The following is a 17,380-nucleotide window of genomic DNA, read 5'->3' on the forward strand; positions in this document are numbered from 1 at the left end:
GCAGGTACTGCACTGAAGACCCAAATCATTTGTCCCAAAATGTATTGTACGTGGAAATGACTGTGGGAGACAGGAGGAAGAGTCACAGACTAGGCAACAGTCAGATAAGAGATAACAGCCCCACAGAAGGAATTGGGGTGTGTCAAACATCCCAGAAAGGAACACACTCCCTAGTTTCTTGTGAAGGCAAGAAAGGGGGAGCTGTATGTTCAGATTTGCACAATTCTTGTACTGCAGCTTTACAATAAAGGTAGTATTAGCACTTATGGTTGGTGCTTCTTGTCTGGACCACCTCGCAGGGCTGACAACTGGAGATAATTCTTAATTTATTGAGCTCAAAATTTCTGTTGCTAAATGAGACAGTTGTTAAGTGAATTTTGCCCTGTTTTTTTACCTTTCTTGCTACAGTTGTTAAGCAGTTGTTAGGTTAGTGACATGGTTGTTAAGTGAATCTAGCTGACTTTGCTTGTCAGAAGGTCGCAAAAGGGGATCACATGACCCCAGGACACTGCAACGGTCATAGATATAAACCAGTTGCCAAGCATCCGAATTTTGATCACGTGACTGTGGGGATGCTGCTACAGTTGTAAGTGTGAAAAGCAGTCATAAGTCACTTTTTTTAGTGCTGTTCTAATTTTGAAAGGTCATTAAATAAACAGTTGTAAGTCAAGGACCTGTATAAAGCAGGCATGGAAATTCATCTTGCAGTTTCTAATATTCTGTATATCCCAAAAACAGTATTCAAGATACTTTTCTAAAATCGTGTCGTTCTTCTTTCTTAATCTCGCCCAACTGTGTAAGGCCTGACCTTTTTTCCACCCTTAGGGTTTACTTTGCTTTCTGGTTTTTTCCCCAGTTTCCCCAATGCTGCCCTCTTACCTTCTTTCCTTGCCCTCCCCCCCCTCCCCCGCCCGCCTGCTTCGGGCACAAGCAACTAACTCACAGAGCGCAACATTTGATCGCTGCAAACGGGGAGGCCCCGCAATTCCACGTATCAAATGGCCAGGGATGAAAAGGCTGTAACTCCACTCCAGCAACTGGATCCTTCGCCTCCCTCCTGCTTCGGCCCTTTGCTGTCAGGGAGGCTTTCTCAGGAAAGCGATCTTTGGGTATCCGTTTACAGAACCTGTTTGTCTTCCTGGCCCTGCTGCAAAACAAAGCTGTTTTTGAATGGAAAACGAGAGGAAAATTCTTCCCTTGAAATGGATTTGAAAGGCAGCCGGTTCTTTTGTCCTGTTTAAAATTCGGCAGCGAATTTGTGAAAAGCATACCAGCCCCTTTTTCAATGTTGCTGCTGTAAATCCTTAATCATAAAAGTTGAAGGTTACGGTGGGGGGGGGGGCTTTCCCCTCGTGAATTTCATGGCTGGATTTATTGGTTCACTTTCAGTAAGCTATACAGGAACTCCTCGACTTACAATTATTCATTAAATGACCATTTTAAGTTACAACACACTAAAAATGTGATAACTGATCTTCACACTTACAACCGTTGTAACATCCCCACAAAATTCACGCCCTTGGCAACCAGCTGGTGTTCAGGATGGTTGCAGTGTCCTGGGCTCATGCAGTTGTACTACGTGACCTTCCCAGCTGGCTTCTGATGAGCAAAGTCAAAGGAAGAAGTTAGTATCACTTAATGATGTAGGTTTTTTTTTTTAATTTACATTTATATCCCGCCCTTCTCCGAAGATTCAGGACGGCTTACACTATGTTAGCAATAGTCTTCATTCTATTTGTATATTTATATACAAAGTCAATTTATTGCCCCCAACAATCTGGGTCCTCATTTTCCCTACCTTATAAAGGATGGAAGGCTGAGTCAACCTTGGGCCTGGTGGGACTAGAACCTGCAGTAATTGCAGGCAGTTGCTGTTAATAACAGACTGCATTAGCAGTCTGAGCCACTGCAATGGTAAGCTTTATAATCCTAACAAGAAAAAACAAGATTGGGTGCAACTCACTTAACAACCACCTGAAATTCTGGTCGCAATGGGAGTCCTAAGTCAAGGACTACCTGTACGTTGACTGAAAATGGTTGGTAGGGGTTCCTGCCCATTGGAATTAGAAAATATGTAGAAGGGAGCACTAAAACAGGTTCTGTGCAATTTGGAGTGGGTGGGAATAACAGAGTTGGAAAGGACCTTGAAGGTCTCCTAGTCCAATCCCCTGCTCAAGCAGAAGACCCTCTACCATTTCAGACAGGTGGCTGTCCAGTCTATGACCATTCATAGTTATAACCCTATGCCCTATGCACGGTCACTCACGCACTCGTGACGTCTCGCCTGGATTACTGCAATGCTCTCTACATGGGGCTCCCCTTGAAGGGCATCCGGAGGCTGCAGTTAGTCCAGAATGCGGCTGCGCGGGTGATAGATGGAGCCCCTCGTGGCTCCCGTGTAACACCCATCCTGCGCAGACTGCACTGGCTACCTGTGGCCTTCCGGGTGCGCTTCAAGGTCTTGGTGACCACCTTTAAAGCGCTCCATGGCATTGGGCCGGGTTATTTACGGGACCGCCTACTGCTACCGAATACCTCTCACCGACCCGTGCGCTCTCACAGAGAGGGTCTCCTCAGGGTGCCGTCAGCGAGGCAATGTCGTCTGGCGACGCCCAGGGGAAGGGCCTTCTCTGTGGGGGCTCCCACCCTTTGGAACGAACTACCCCCCGGACCTTCGGACCTTCCGCCGCGGGCTTAAAACATACTTATTTAATTGTGCAGGACTGAGCTAGATTTTAAATTTATGGGTTTTAATTGGGTTTTATTTGTATATTTTAATTAACGGGCTTTAAAATAAGTTTTTTAATTGTTTTTATTCTGTATTTATGTGTTTTTTAATCGCCTGTGAACCGCCCTGAGTCCTTCGGGAGATAGGGCGGTATATAAATATGATTAATAAATAAATAAATAAATAAATAAATAAATAACATCAATGAAAAAAGTGACTTATGACCATTTTTCATCACTTATGAACATTGCAGCATCCCCATAGTCGTGTGATCAGAATTCACACTCTTTGCAACTGGGTTGTATTTATGTTGGCTGAAGTGTCCCGGGGTTATGCGATCACCTTTTGTGACCTTCTGACAAGCAAAGCCTATGAGAAAGTAAGATTCACTTAACAAACTTGTTACTAACTTAACGACTACCCTAATTCACTTAACAACTGTGGCAAGAAAGGTCGTAAAATGGGGCAAAACTCACTTAACAAATGTCTTGCTGAGCAACAGAAATGTTGGGCTCAATTGTAGTTGTAAGTCGAGGATTACCTGTATGTCTTGCCTTGGAAATCCACTTCATCTCATGAAATGATGGAAAATAATCCCTCAATTTAAATTTATCCATTTATTCTTCAAATCAGCCTCCCGCAACCTAGATCCGTATCCAGATATATATCTGTATGTGGAATCTATATTGAGATATTATTGCATTGTGATAAAATATTAAATTAACCAGCATTCAAAAGCAGCTCTAATGAAATATGATAGCAATATAGTCCAATGGCCATTAAGAACAATCTGATAGTCTGATGGTGCTTAATTGAAGTGTGTTAATTTTCATATTTAAATATCATTATGTTAAAATACAGCTGAGCCGCCAAGATTATGGTTTGTAGTAAAATGATCAACTGAAATTACAAGGGGAAAAAAAGAAAAGCATATGAGAACTCAGTGGGACATATTTCTCAATAAATATGTTTGAAACTGTATGGATAGGCTATAAAAGGACCAACCTTTTTGTTTCATTAATTTGTTTAAAAAGTTGTGCAGCTAGTTCTTGATGTATGACCACAATTGAGCACAAAATTTCTGTTGTTAAGCGAGACAGTTAAGGGAATTTTGCCCCATTTTATGACATTTCTTGCTACAGTTAAGTGAATCACTGCTGCTATTAAGTGAGCAACATGGTGGTTAAGTGAATGGCTTCTCTATTGACTTTGTCAGAAGGTGGCAAAATGTGATCACATGACCCCAGGACATTGCAACCATCATAACAATGAGTCAGTTGCCAAGCATCTGAATTTTGATCATGTGACCATGGGGATGCTGCAACAGTTGTGTGAGAAAGGGTCATGTCACTTTTTTCAGTGCCTTCATAACTTTGACCAGCCACTAAATGAACTCTTGTAAGTTGTGGACTACCTATATATTGCTTCTTATTTAAAAAATTGCTGCACTATTTAACCATGCAATTCATGCAACCATTCAAGTCCTGCATTAAAATGCATGTCAAAACATAATATGAAACACAAATGAAGCAATAAAATAAATAATAAAGCAAGAACGACTGAAAAGCAAAAAAAGTCACAAAAATGTCTTTACCACGAGCAGCTGTGGGACACTCTGATCATTGCATGATTCACCTTGTACCTGCTTACAGGTAAAGACTTAAAACCACAAAACCAACAATGAAACCAGTGAGGACTTGGACTGAGGAGGGAAAGTTAAAGCTATAGGCCTGCCTTGACTGCACTGATTGGAATGTTTTCGAAAATACCTCTGCAGACTTAGATGAACTCACAGATACTGTAACATCATATGTTGGCTTCTATGAAGACTATGTGTACCGACCAGGAACTTGCGAATATACAATAACAATAAACTTTGGTTCACAGCTAAAGATGATTAAATAACATACTATCAGACCAGAAATGTATTAACAAGGGAGATCAGCAAAAAGAACCTACTCTGATAAGCTAAAGAATCAGTTCTCAACAAATGAACCAGCAAACATGTTAAAAATATCACCGGTTACAGCAAACCTCCTTCCCAGGCTGAAGGAAATCAACAACTGGCAGATGACCTGAACATGTTTTACTGCAGGTTTTCAAAAGAAACTACAGCCACCTATCTCCACAACCCCAATCTCAGACATACCAACAACAGCCAAACCTCTTCAACTGACCGCATCCCATTGGGTTCACAACCCCTGGTGATCAGAGAAAAGGAAATTCAAGACCTATTTCACAGACAAAAGCCAGGAAAAGCTTGAGGCCCAGACAAGATAATGCCTTCTTGCTTAAAAGTCTTTGCTGACCAATTGACCCCCATCTTCACCCAAATCTTCAATAAATTGCTAGAGGTGTGCTATGTTCCTTCTTGCTTCAGACGCTCTACTATCATCCCAGTACCGAAGAAGCCCACCATCAAGGAACTGAATGACTACAGACCAGTTGCTGAAACATCTGTAGTTTTGAAAACCTTTGAAAGGCTAGTGCTGTCCCACTTGAAAACCATCACAGATCCTGTATTAGATCCCCTGTAATTTGCATACCGGGCAAATAGATCAACAGATGATGCTGTTAATATGGCTCTGCACTACATCCTACAACATCTTGAATCTCCAAAGACCTATGCAAGGGTCCTCTTTGTAGACTTTAATTCAGCATTCAAAACCATCATACTAGACATTCTTCTAACAATGCTAAACCAGCTACCGGTACCTGAACACACTTGCAAGTGGATCATAAACTTCCTAACAGACAAGAAGCAACAGGTGAAGCTAAGCAGAATCACATCAGATACCTGTACAATTAGCACAGAGGCCCCCCAAAGCTGTGTGCTCTACCTACTTCTCTCTGTATACCAATGACTGCATCTCTAACGATCCATCTGTTAAATTACTGAAGTTCGCAGATGACACAACAGTGATCGGTCTCATTCGAGACAATGATGAACCCACATACAGATGGGAGATTGAATAACTAGCCTCGTGGTGCAACCAGAACAATCTGGAACTGAACACACTCAAAACTGTAGAAATGGTGGTAGACTTTAGGAGGAACATTCCCATACTAACAAGAGTATTGTACTACTCTTACAATCCTAGACAACACAGTAACAACAGTAGAGGGCTTCAAATTTCTAGGTTCTACCATATCTCAAGACCTAAAATGGGCACCTAACATCAAAAATGTCATCAAAAAAGCAGAACAAGGAATGTTCTTTCTATGCCATCTCAGAAAGCTCAAACTGCCCAAGGAGCTCCTGATCCAGTTTTACAGAGGAATTATTGAGTCTGTCATCTGCACCTCTATAACTGTCTGGTTTGGCTCTGCAACCCAACAAGACAGACACAGACTTCAAAGGATAATTAGAACTGCAGAAAAAAACAATGGCTACCCTCCTGCCTTCCATTGAGGACCTGTATACTGCACGAGTCAAAAAGAGGGCTGTGAAAATATTTACAGATCCCTCACATCCTGGACATAAACTGTTTCAACTCCTACCCTCAAAATGACGCTATAGAGCACTGCACACCAGAACAACTAGACACAAGAGCAGTTTTTTCCCGAACACCATCACTCTGCTGAGCAAATAATTCCCTCAACACTGTCAAACTATTTACTAAATCTGCACTACTATTAATCTTGTCATCATTCCCATCACCCATCTCCTCCCACTTAGGACTGTTTGACTGTAACCTTGTTGCTGGTATCCCTACGTTTTATATTGACTGTTTCCTAATATGATTTGATTGCTTGTTTGTACCCTATGACTATCATTAAGTGTAATTATATGATTCTTGACGAATGTATCTTTTCTTTTATGTACACTGAGAGCATATGCACCAAGACAAATTCCTTGTGTGTCCAATCACACTTGGCCAATAAAGAATTCTATTCTATTCAATACTAAATATCACAGCAGGCAATACCTAATTAAGAGGGAATAAAAGAGCTTTCTCAAAAAGTCTTTAAACATTTTTCCTGTTCCAAAAGTAATGAGAATCTATGATTAAGTTAATGTGTTTGTATATAAAAAAATGATTCTGGGTTTATGTCCTGTTTGGATTTTTGGATGGTGATACATAAATTGTAACAGTGATATAAATGTTTGAAACAGAGATGAGCACCATTCCTTAGAGTTGGGAATGACTAGCACATATGTATTTATCTTATAAACTCTGTAAATCTTTTGTGAATTTCTTGGTAGAGTTTCTCTAGCCACTGCCTTTTTATTGAGTAGTAGCTTTGGCTTGTCCTTTGAAAATAAAGAGAAACTGAGGACATTCAGCTAAAATATTATCTTGTCCAGCCTCCCTTAAAATGAATGGAGCAGGCTGCTCCATAACCTGATGACAACATCAGTCCATTAGAACATTGGGAAAAATTATGGGGGTGAAATTATAAATTAACAATGTTGGCAGCTTATAGAGAAAACCTGTATAGAATGTTTTATCATTGGCATTTACCTTCAGCTAGATTGGCCAGAATGTTTCCAAACCTATCTGCAGATTGCTGGAAATGTAAACATAATCAAGGGACATTTTTCCATATGTGGTGGTTGTGTCCAGAAGCAGGAAGTATTGGATCAGTAATGTTCCAATATTTGAGGGGCTGGAACAAATATGAGGGAATAAACCTATTTTCCAAAGACCAGAAAGCAAGACAAGAAACAATGGATAGAAACTAATCAAGGAAATAAGCAATCTACAACTAAGCAGAAATTTCCTGACAGTGGAACAGTTTACCTCCAGAAGTTGTGGATGCTCCATCACTGGAGGCTTTTAAGAAGAGGTTGGATAGCCATCTGTCTGAAATGGTATAGGACCATGATGGCGAACCTATGGCATGCGTGCTGGAAGTGGCACACAGAGCCATCTCTCCAGGCATGTGAGCCATTGCCTATTGCTCTTCCGGGTCCCAGGACGTTGGCCAGCTGGTCTTCATGCACGTGGTAGCACCAGCAACCAGAAGAGTAGCCAGCCGTTGTGCATACAGCTGCTCTTCTGGTTTCTGGTGTGTGCATGCACACCGGCCATGCCGATTTCCGGTGGATGTGCATGCGCACAAGTGCTACCATTTTGGCACTCGATGCCGAAAAGGTTCACCAACACTGGTATGGGGTCTCCTGCTGGACTAGAAGACCTCCAAGGTCCCTTCCAACTCTGTTATTCTGTGCTCCTGGTCGGGACAATTCCTAGATTTCCCAGCTAAGTGACAAGGAATGGGTAGTTCCTGCAAAATATTTAGAGAACATTGATTGGGGAAGATTATTGTTTTGGAATGTCCGTGGAGATTTTCAGTCATCCAGGTCATAGTTGTCTCAACAGTGCTTTTTAAAAGGCAACTGGACTTTCTTGGTTTTGTCCTTGAAAATGATTCCTGTCTCATCCAAGAACAGAAATAAAGAAGCTTCTTGGATGAGCAAGCAAGATGTTTTCAAGCACAAAACTAAGAAAGTCCAGTTGCCTTTCGAAAAACACCTTTAGGACTATATTGGAATACACGATGTAAGCCAAAAACACTATACAATTAACATGAGATCTTATTTTGGCCCCTCCAAGCCAACAGCATAGCAACGTAACTAGAATTGGACAGTTGAGCTTCTAAAACAATTGTTGAAAAACTCTTGATGTGACTCTAGTCTAGACAGCTTAACTTTCACACTCAAAATTGGTTGTATCATTTTGGTTTAATCCCGTTCTACATTTCAGGGTGAAATTGGCTGCAATTTATTGCACATAATACTTCATGCATCCTTTTTGTTTGCTGGTTGATCACTATAAATCCACTTTTTAAGTGTTAAGTAGTATCCATTTATTCTTCTACAGTGTTTCGCGGACTTTTTGGAAAACATTCTTTTAGTTAAAGTTCTCTTTGAAAAAAAATTAGATAGAAAGTTACTTTTTGCTAACTCAAATAGTTGGCTCCTGCTGCTGTCTGCTCCAAAGATGGAAACATTTATTTATTTTAAAATTATTTGGGAGTTATGTCGAGGCCTTGTCTATGCCTCACTGATTTTTTTTTAATCTCCCTCCTGGTAACTGGTAGTGGCTTTAAAAAATCCCCCCCCCCTTTATCTGAAAATACCGGAGATTGAATCTAGGGTCCACTGCAGAAAAAGCACATTATGCACTGTATGCTACAAATATTCCAGCAATTCTAGCTGTGAAATAGCTGCATGGTGTCTTAATAACCAAACACTGACACACATATGTATTAAGAGACATGAAATAATCAGGCCGTAATTCCATTTTTGAGTGCTTGAGATGGAATCGGGTGGCCCCCCTGAATTTTAACATCTCGCACAAATACCATCTTAGCAAGCCCCCACCCCATGCACAAAATGAAATAAAAACAGTGTGGGGATTCTCAGTCATCCAGGTTGTGGTTGGAACAAAGGTGCTTTTTCAAAAGGCAACTAGACATTCTTTGTTTTTCCTTGAAGATGTTTCATTTCTCATCCAAGAAGCTTCTTCAGTTCTGAATCAAGTTTACGTTTCAGAACAGAAGAAGCTTCTTGGATGAGAAGTGAAATGTCTTCAAGCAAAAACAAAGTAAATACATTTGTCTCTTGAAAAAGTACCTTTAGGACAATAAAGACAAAGCACAAGTTATAAATGGATGGGTAGAAAGCAAAAATTCCACAAATTAGAAAAGCTTATCAGAGTCCCCAAAGATATTTTGCACAGCCAGGTGGATGTGTAGACCAGTGTTTCCCAACCTTAGCCATTTTAAGATGTTTAGACTTCATCTCCCAGAATTCCTCAGCCAGCAATTAATTATGCTGTTGGTCTCTATCATGTCAGATGCACAGTGCGGGTGAAGTCGCTTTGCCTCTGAGTTTGTCCATCCATTCCTATGAATTTCAAAGAGGCTGCAGAGGCTTCTTTTGATGCCCTCAGGCTGAGTGGCAGGCTGGGTTTTATTTCTTTATTATTTAGCATTCATCCCAATAAAAGAAATTAAGTTGAAAGTTACCATACTGCAAAGCAAAGCATCAAGTTTTATTTAGAAGACTTCTTCTGGATTCCCAGGTAGAAGTCTAGCTGGAAAGGAAAAATGATAGAGGTCCATAGCCTAGATCAGGGGAGTCCTACCTTGGTAACTTTAAGACTTGTGGACTTCAACTCCCAGAATTCTGGGAATTGAAGTGCACATATCTTATGGCTAAGATTAGGATACACTCATCTAGAAGGAGACCAAGCAGCATTCCTAAATATGTTGATTTTTATTAATTTTAGGGTCTGACTCTGAGAGCTGACAAAACTGTAAGCTTTTGAATCAACTTTTTAGAACTCCATTTCTGTCTCCTGGGCCTGGGACTATCAAACGTTTCTACTTGTGCATGAACAGCTGTTGGGAATGAGCAGAATTGGGGCGTTCCATCTGCGGTTATCAGTCCTTACAGGTTTCCTTATCTCTCAAATCATTTGCAGTGGACAAAGATTGTACATGCAAACTAGACCAAGGATCACTTCACATGGAAGATTGCACCATTTTTTTTTTTTTGAAAGGTGGGCTAGAGTTTTATTATTCCGTTATCAGGAGGAGCTGCTGACTGTGGCCAGGTTGTCACGACAACCAGCCCTGATGCAAAGCTGTTCTGAAAAAGTCTGAACCTCCAGCGTCTAACCAGCCCCTTAAGCTCTCAGCAGATGCTCAGCTCCCATCCAGCCAATCACAACTGAGCTGGGAAACCATGACATCATAGTCCACAGCCAGTCCAAAACTTGACTATTGAGTTTTCCGTCCTATTCCTGCTCCCTTTTTTTAAATGCATCCTCTGTCGTAAAGCATCTTTATCTGTGTGAAGCACAGCAAAGAAAGCAAAAAATAAAGACTTAAAAAGAAAACACTCCGCCCCCCCCCCCGCCCCAAAATAATAACCTCTCAGGATTGCTGGTCTGATCCTTTGCGTGGCTGGTAGGTTGAAAGGATGATCATCATCATCACAGCTGCTGGGAAAGAACAGTGAAATTAGGAAGAGATTTATCTTTTTTCCTTAAGTAACTTGGATCTTGCTAGGATTTCTCAGCAGCCCCGATGGGTTGCAAAAGGAATATGAGTGCTGCTTTTTATGTGCTCAGAAATATTCTCCCCATTTAGCCTTGAAGGGGCTTGTGATATGCTTGTGTGGTTGGTTGTGCTAGACATCACACAAAATAAGAATCGTAACAGTAGCTTCTAACCTCATTTGGACTCACAGTTTTCTCAGATCTCTAGGTGAATGGGTGGGTTTACTCCCCCCCCCAAAGCAAGATTGGAACAAAGAAATGGGCATGACAGGGTCAGAATAACAGAATAACAGAGTTGGGAGGGACCTTGGAGGTCTTCTAGTCCAACCTCTTGCTCTATTCTGTCTAATCTCTTCTTAAAAGGGTCCTTGAGTGGCTCAGACTGTTAAGACAGTCTGTTATTAACAGCAGTTGCTTGCAATTACTGCAGGTTCAAGTCCCACCAGGCCCAAGGTTGACTCAGCCTTCATTCCTTTATAAGGTAGGTAAAATGAGGACCCAGATTGTTGGGGGCAATAAGTTGACTTTGTATATAATATATAAATGGATGAAGACTATTGCTTGACGTAGTGTAAGCCGCCCTGAGTCTTCGGAGAAGGGCGGGATATAAATGCAAATAAATAAATAATAATAATAAAAAAACAAACCACCAGTGATGAAGTACCCACAACTTCTGGAGGCAAGCCGTTCCACTAGTTAATTGTTCTCACTGTCAGGAAATTTCTCCTTAGCTCTAGGTTGCTCCTCTCCTTGATTAATTTCCATCCATTGCTTCTTATTCTGCCTTCAGGTGCTTTGGAGAATAGATTAATACAATTTGCTGATATATAATGTAATCCTGTCCTGGTTTGTATATTTATTTATTTATTTATTTATTTGTCAAGCATATATAAGATAACAGGTAGAACTATAAACATAATTTGAATAGATGAAAAGAGTAAGAGTAAAAAGGAATATTAGGACAAGGACCAATCAGTCTAATGTAAACCCAGTGCCTGCTTTGACACGTGCCAAGACTGATTAATATGCATCTTGATTAGGTTTTGTATGCTTTATGTTGAAACCCAGAAAATAGATCCATGCAGTGCTAACGCAACCTATGAAGTATTTGTCAGAATAGAACAGGATGTGACCTTAGAGGTCTTCAGGTCCAGCCCCTGTTCAAGCAGGAGACACTATAACCATTTCAGACAAATGGCTGTCCAGTCTCTTCTTGAAAACCTCCAGTGATGGAGCAACCACAACTTCTGACGGCAAGCCCTTCCACTAGTTAATTGTTCTCACTGTTAGGAATGTTCCTATTCATTCTATATAAGAGCATTTTGGTGGTAACTATTGAAGTAGCTATCAAAGTTTCTCAGGGCTGCATGATGCCCCAAATGGTTGATGAGAATGCTTCTGCATCTCCCCACCTTCCCCTCCCAACCCCAAGATTACAGAGGTCTTCCTGAGAAAAGGACATGGGGATCACAGCAGTATCTGGATGATTATCCCCACATACAGAAGACAAACAAAAATAAGCTGGAGTAGTAAGGCATGTCATGCATTCTGAGAAATGGTAACTTTTTGTAACACTTCTTCACCATTGTCATTTGTTCCCAATGTCTCCAAACACCAAAGAGTGTTTACAGTCTCCTGGAAAATATCTTTTTCACTGCCAACCTAAGAAACAGATGGAGCCAAAATCTACCCATTGGAGCTCCTTGGAGTTTGGAGAACATGTCATGGGTGCCCAACAAGAAGTTGGATATCGATGGTGGATTCTGGTGGATTCGGTCAACAGAATTATCAACAGAATAACAGAGTTGGAAGGGACCTTGGAGGTCTTCTAGTCCAACCATCTGCTCAGGCAGGAGATCCTATGCCATTTTAGATAAATAATTATCCAATCTCTTTTGGAAAACCTCCAGTGATGGAGCACCTACAACTTCTGAAGCAAGCTATTCCATTGGTTGATTGCTTTCGCTGTTAGGAAATTTCTCTTTCTTTCCAGGATGATTCTCTCCTTGATTAGTTTCCCTCCATTGCTTCTTGTTCTGCCTTCAGGTGCTTTTGGAGAATAGATTGACCTTCTCTTCTTTGTGGCAGCCCCTTAGATATTGGAACACTGTTATCAAGTCACCCCTAGTCCTTTTTATTACACTAGGCATACTCAATTTCTGCAACTTTTATATGTTTTAGCCTTTCAGTCCCCTAATCATCTTTGTTGCTCTTCTCTGCACTCTTTCTAGGTCACAAATACTTCTTTTCCCAGAAGACCAAGTGCTGAGGTCTCTTCTCATTGGCCTTCTCTGGCCTTCTACCAACTTCAGTTCTTTGTCTTTTAACTTGGCAAGGGGACACATTTCTGAGCAAAGCATTAGACAACAGCCACCTATCTTTGACAGTAATGATTATGTTACCCATTTTAACTAATATGAACAAAAGATAGCCTTACTCTGCTTTGTTGTGTGCCTGACTTAACTGATATGAACATGAGCCCAGGAAGGACCAAAGGAAGTTCTAGAGAGACACTGCCATTCATGGACATCTTGGTTCCTATGTCTAGTATAGCTCTATTTCCTGAAAAACATCAGAAGAACTGCTTTGGATCAAGATCATAAATCTTCCTAGTCTGGACCTTCTCATTTCCAGCATTTTATATAATATTAAATTTTTGAAGTACGGCAAGGCAACCCCATTGACTCCATGGTCTCAAGAGATTTCATCATAAGCAACATAAATCCCTTAATGTCAAAGTTTCAGCATCGCCAGAAATGTTCTCCATGGAGGAAGTTAACACTTTTTCAGGTTCCTCTGGAATTAATGCTCCAACTTGGGCTATCAGTTCTGAATCAGAAGAGGCCCCATTTTTATTTGTTTGTGTCTGGTGAAGAACTAAACTTTGCAGTTTTGCAAAAGTTTGCAGAAATAAAAAAAAACAGCCTATACAGATGCTCACAAAAAAGAATGTTCTTTCTGCGCCAACTCAGAAAGCTCAAACTGCCCAAGGAGCTGCTGATCCAGTTCTACAGAGGAATGATTGAGTCTGTCATCTGCACCTCTATAACTGTCTAGTTTGGTTCTGCAACCCAACAAGATAGAAACAGACTTCAGAGGATAATTAGAACTGCAGAAAAAACAATGGCTACCCTCCTGCCTTCCATTGAGGACCTGTATACTGCATGAGTCAAAAAGAGGGCTGTGAAAATATCTATAGACCCCTCACATCCTGGACATAAACTGTTTCAACTCCTACTCTCAAAACGACGCTATAGAGCACTGCACACCAGAACAACTAGACACGAGCAGTTTTTCCCCGAATGCCATCACTCTGCTAAACAAATAATTCCCTCAACACTGTCAAACTATTTATTAAATCTGCACTATTATTAATCTTGTCATCGTTCCTATCACCCATCTCCTCTCACTTATGACTGTATGACTGTAACCCTGTTGCTGGTATCCTTAAGATTTATATTGAATGTTTTCCTATGACTATCATTAAGTGTTGTATCTTATGATTCTTGATGAATGTATCTTTTATGTACACTGAGAGCATATGCACCAAGAAAAATTCCTTGTGTGTCCAATCACACTTGGCCAATAAAGAATTCCATTCCATTCCATTCCATTCCATTCCATTCCATTCCATTCCATTCCATTCTATTCTATTCTATTCTATTTCTATGATTCTGCTTTCCTTTCCTCCTTATTGGTTTTTTTAAAAAATAGTTTTAAAGTGGACACTGGCCATAAAATGCCCCTGGCTGATTGAACAAGGAGATATTGGCTGTTCTATCATTGGGTAGAAGGGAGGAATCCTGCAGGCAACCAGGTTTGACTGGATTCTAGAGATAGTCTCATATTCCCTCTTGCAGAGGGAGATAAACTTGACAAACAGAATTCCAAACCACTAGGCAAGACTTTCAAAACCTTGTTTTAAATTTGGACAGGCCAACTTCAATTTTTCTTAAATGTTCTAGTGAATTGAATTGCATATGTCTTTTGCCTTCTGAAATTATTCTTTTTGAGAAGGAAAAATGTTATAGTCCTCTTGAGCTCAGAGCAGTAAATGCTAGTCCCACATGATCTGGTTTTTGCATCTGTCCCTCCCTCCCTCCCTCCCTCCCTTCATGGGATTTTTCTTTCCTGGCTAACTTGAAGGCTCTCCCCCCACCAATTCTTTTTTGATCTTGGCAGCATTCCGTCTTTGGTCTTCTTGCTACTGGGGCTTTCTTTGCTTACTGAGGGTGGGGAAGCCTTGCGCTTTATGTAAGGCTCAGTTTCTGACCATTCGACAGCAGCCCGCAGTCAGCTAAGTTGGGTGTGCGGCTGAATTCAAGTTTCCGCCCTGGGTCTCCCTCCTTGCAGTTCTGGAAGCTGCCGGTCTTTGAAACATAAGATTTGTCGACTCCAGCTCTGCCAGTGCTATTAGTAGTATTATTATCTGCTTCCCTGCAGCCAATCCGGGCTGTGGAAACCTGATGACAGCATGAGCTAGGGAACAGCAAGGAGGCACTGAAGCATCCCAGCTATTAATGCTGGTTTGGAGGTCAGGAGTGGCTTTTGGGGGAACGAAGACCCTTGGATGGACTAAGCCAGGAACGTGCCTTCCCCCCCACACCTCCTCTCTCGTGCATGCCCAGGCAGGGTATCTGTTCTTTGGGGTCTTTTTCTTTCCTGCCGAGAGGTGGATGGTCTGGAAGCAGTATGACAGGACACACTGCAGGTAATGTCTCTCTCCACCCTTTCCACCCTATTCCCCCCCCCCCGTTTTCCCCTCCTCCCCCTCCCGCACCTGCTGTCCAAGGCCCCAAGTGTTTTTGCTGGGGTGGCCTGTGTGCTTGACAAAAGAGGAGAGCCGGGAAGACAGACAATGTTCGACATGGATGGGAGGGGAGACGGGTAAACACACCTCTAGCAAGGGGGCCTTTCTTCTGCGTTGCACAGCCTGGGGTTTTCCTTGCAACGCTAGGCTTGGTGTTTTATTCCTTGAGTGAAGGGATGGTCCTCCCTCCCTCCCTCCCTCTTTTCTTTCTTTCTTTCTTTCTTTCTTTCTTTCTTTCTTTCTTTCTTTCTTTCTTTCTTTCTTTCTTTCTCTGTCTCTCTTTCTCTCTCTCTCTTTCTCTCTCTGTTTCTTTCTCAATGTCTCCCTTGCTACTACCTGGCTTGTAATCATAGATGTCATAGCTGAAGTAGCCTTGGCAGTTGCATGTCAAAAGCTAACAATACCAGGCTTTGATTGGAGGCGGGAGGGTGGGTGCCTGGCAGTCTTTTGCCCAGATGTCTGGCCAACATGCCTTCGAATTGCACCTGCCTCCAGCTTGCTCCTGGAAGTGAAGGTACCCCCAGCCCCCAATGGGGAGAGTGGGGAGTTCTTGTTTCTCTGCTCCCAGGTGTGTGACTCATTCCTGCTCCCCAAAGAAGGGGGAATTGTTTTTCTGGCTGCCCCTTTGTCCCTGAGCTGTGTGCCATTCTATTATCCGAGCGGAGAAGCTGCCTCTGCCGATTGTTCTGCATAAGCAGTCTCTTCCCTTCCGTGTCTTCCTTTAGCAACCAGAGGCAGGGCTTTTTCTTCTTGAGCTCAGACTGACCGCAGGGTCGATGGCTGGAAAGAGAAGCAAATCTGGTGGTTGACAAGAGAGGAAAGCCTGGGCTAAACGCAGCATTGGGTTGGGAGTGTCTCCCTGATCCCTGGATCTGAAGCTCTAGGGAAAGGGGCCTGTGATTCCTAGTGGTTTATTCCCAATGTCTCACAAAAGGGCAGCTCTTTCGTTCCCTGTCTGGTCTCTCTAAAAGCGAGGTTGTTAATGCCACTGGCAAAGGGAACTTGGATGTGGTTGATTTGTTCTAACCATCATCAGTACGTGTGCTTTGCTTCTCGCCCTCTTGATAAACGCTAAGAAAGAACATGGTGGCTTCTGTCTTTGCTTGTGATTCTCTGGTGGGTTCGGCCCTTGCTTGCTTCTGGTCTGGGAACTGCCCTGATTATGCTGTCTCTGCAGTTCACTGAGGGATGGTCTGGATCAGCGGGTCAAAGACCAGACTTGGTAGGGATAGGAGTCCTCTCTCTCTCTCTCTCTCTCTCTCTCTCCCTCCCTCCCTCCCTCCCTCCCTCCCTCTGTGTGTGTGTGTGTGTTTGTGTGTGTGTTTGTGTTGGGAGATTCCAAACTGACTATCTATTGTCTTATTGGGAGGAGGATCAGGGAAGGATAATAGCAAACATTGGGCCCTTGTGAGGACTGGCCTCAAGTGGCCCTCGGTGGCACCTCCTTCATTCAGACATTCAGACACTGAATTTAGTTCTGGATGGCCAGGTGCACAGCTGGTGACAGCAGAGGGGAAGGAAAGGGGAATTGGTGGCCGAGGGATGCAAAGGAAGCAGCCGGGTAGGAAATATGGACCCAGGGATGCATGAGATGAGGAAACAGAAAGTTTGGAAAAGAGAAAGAAGAAGAGTGAGCTATGGATGACAGACACTGTAGGAAAGGAGGAGGTGGGGGGATCTGTAGAATGTGGCTGAGCAAAATAGTAGGCGTCCCTGCTGGGATGATGGATCATCCAAGACTTGCAGATGAAGGAAAGATGCAGAAATGTTCTCAGAACAGCAAAGAAGGATGCTTCTGGATTTTGGTTTAGCGGTGCTTTGTTATGG

The 17,380-nt window shown here is 42.2% G+C and overlaps 1 protein-coding gene across 4 annotated transcripts in view; it reads left to right on the forward strand.

Moving 5' to 3' along the window:
• PAK3 (p21 (RAC1) activated kinase 3) overlaps window positions 1–17,380 on the forward strand; it is a 187,784-nt gene that overhangs the window by 59,096 nt on the left and 111,308 nt on the right. For 3 of the 4 annotated variants that reach the window (XM_058197187.1, XM_058197182.1, XM_058197188.1), the window contains exon 1: window positions 14,884–15,454. The exons of the other annotated variant lie outside the window; for it this stretch is intronic. The gene's annotated coding sequence lies outside the window, so the exon portion shown is untranslated. Of the gene's footprint in view, window positions 1–14,883; window positions 15,455–17,380 lie in introns of those variants that run through there. 4 annotated transcript variants of the gene reach the window in all.

Source organism: Ahaetulla prasina, chromosome 11, assembly GCF_028640845.1.
Source record: "Ahaetulla prasina isolate Xishuangbanna chromosome 11, ASM2864084v1, whole genome shotgun sequence".
In the NCBI taxonomy this organism is placed as follows: domain Eukaryota; kingdom Metazoa; phylum Chordata; class Lepidosauria; order Squamata; family Colubridae; genus Ahaetulla; species Ahaetulla prasina.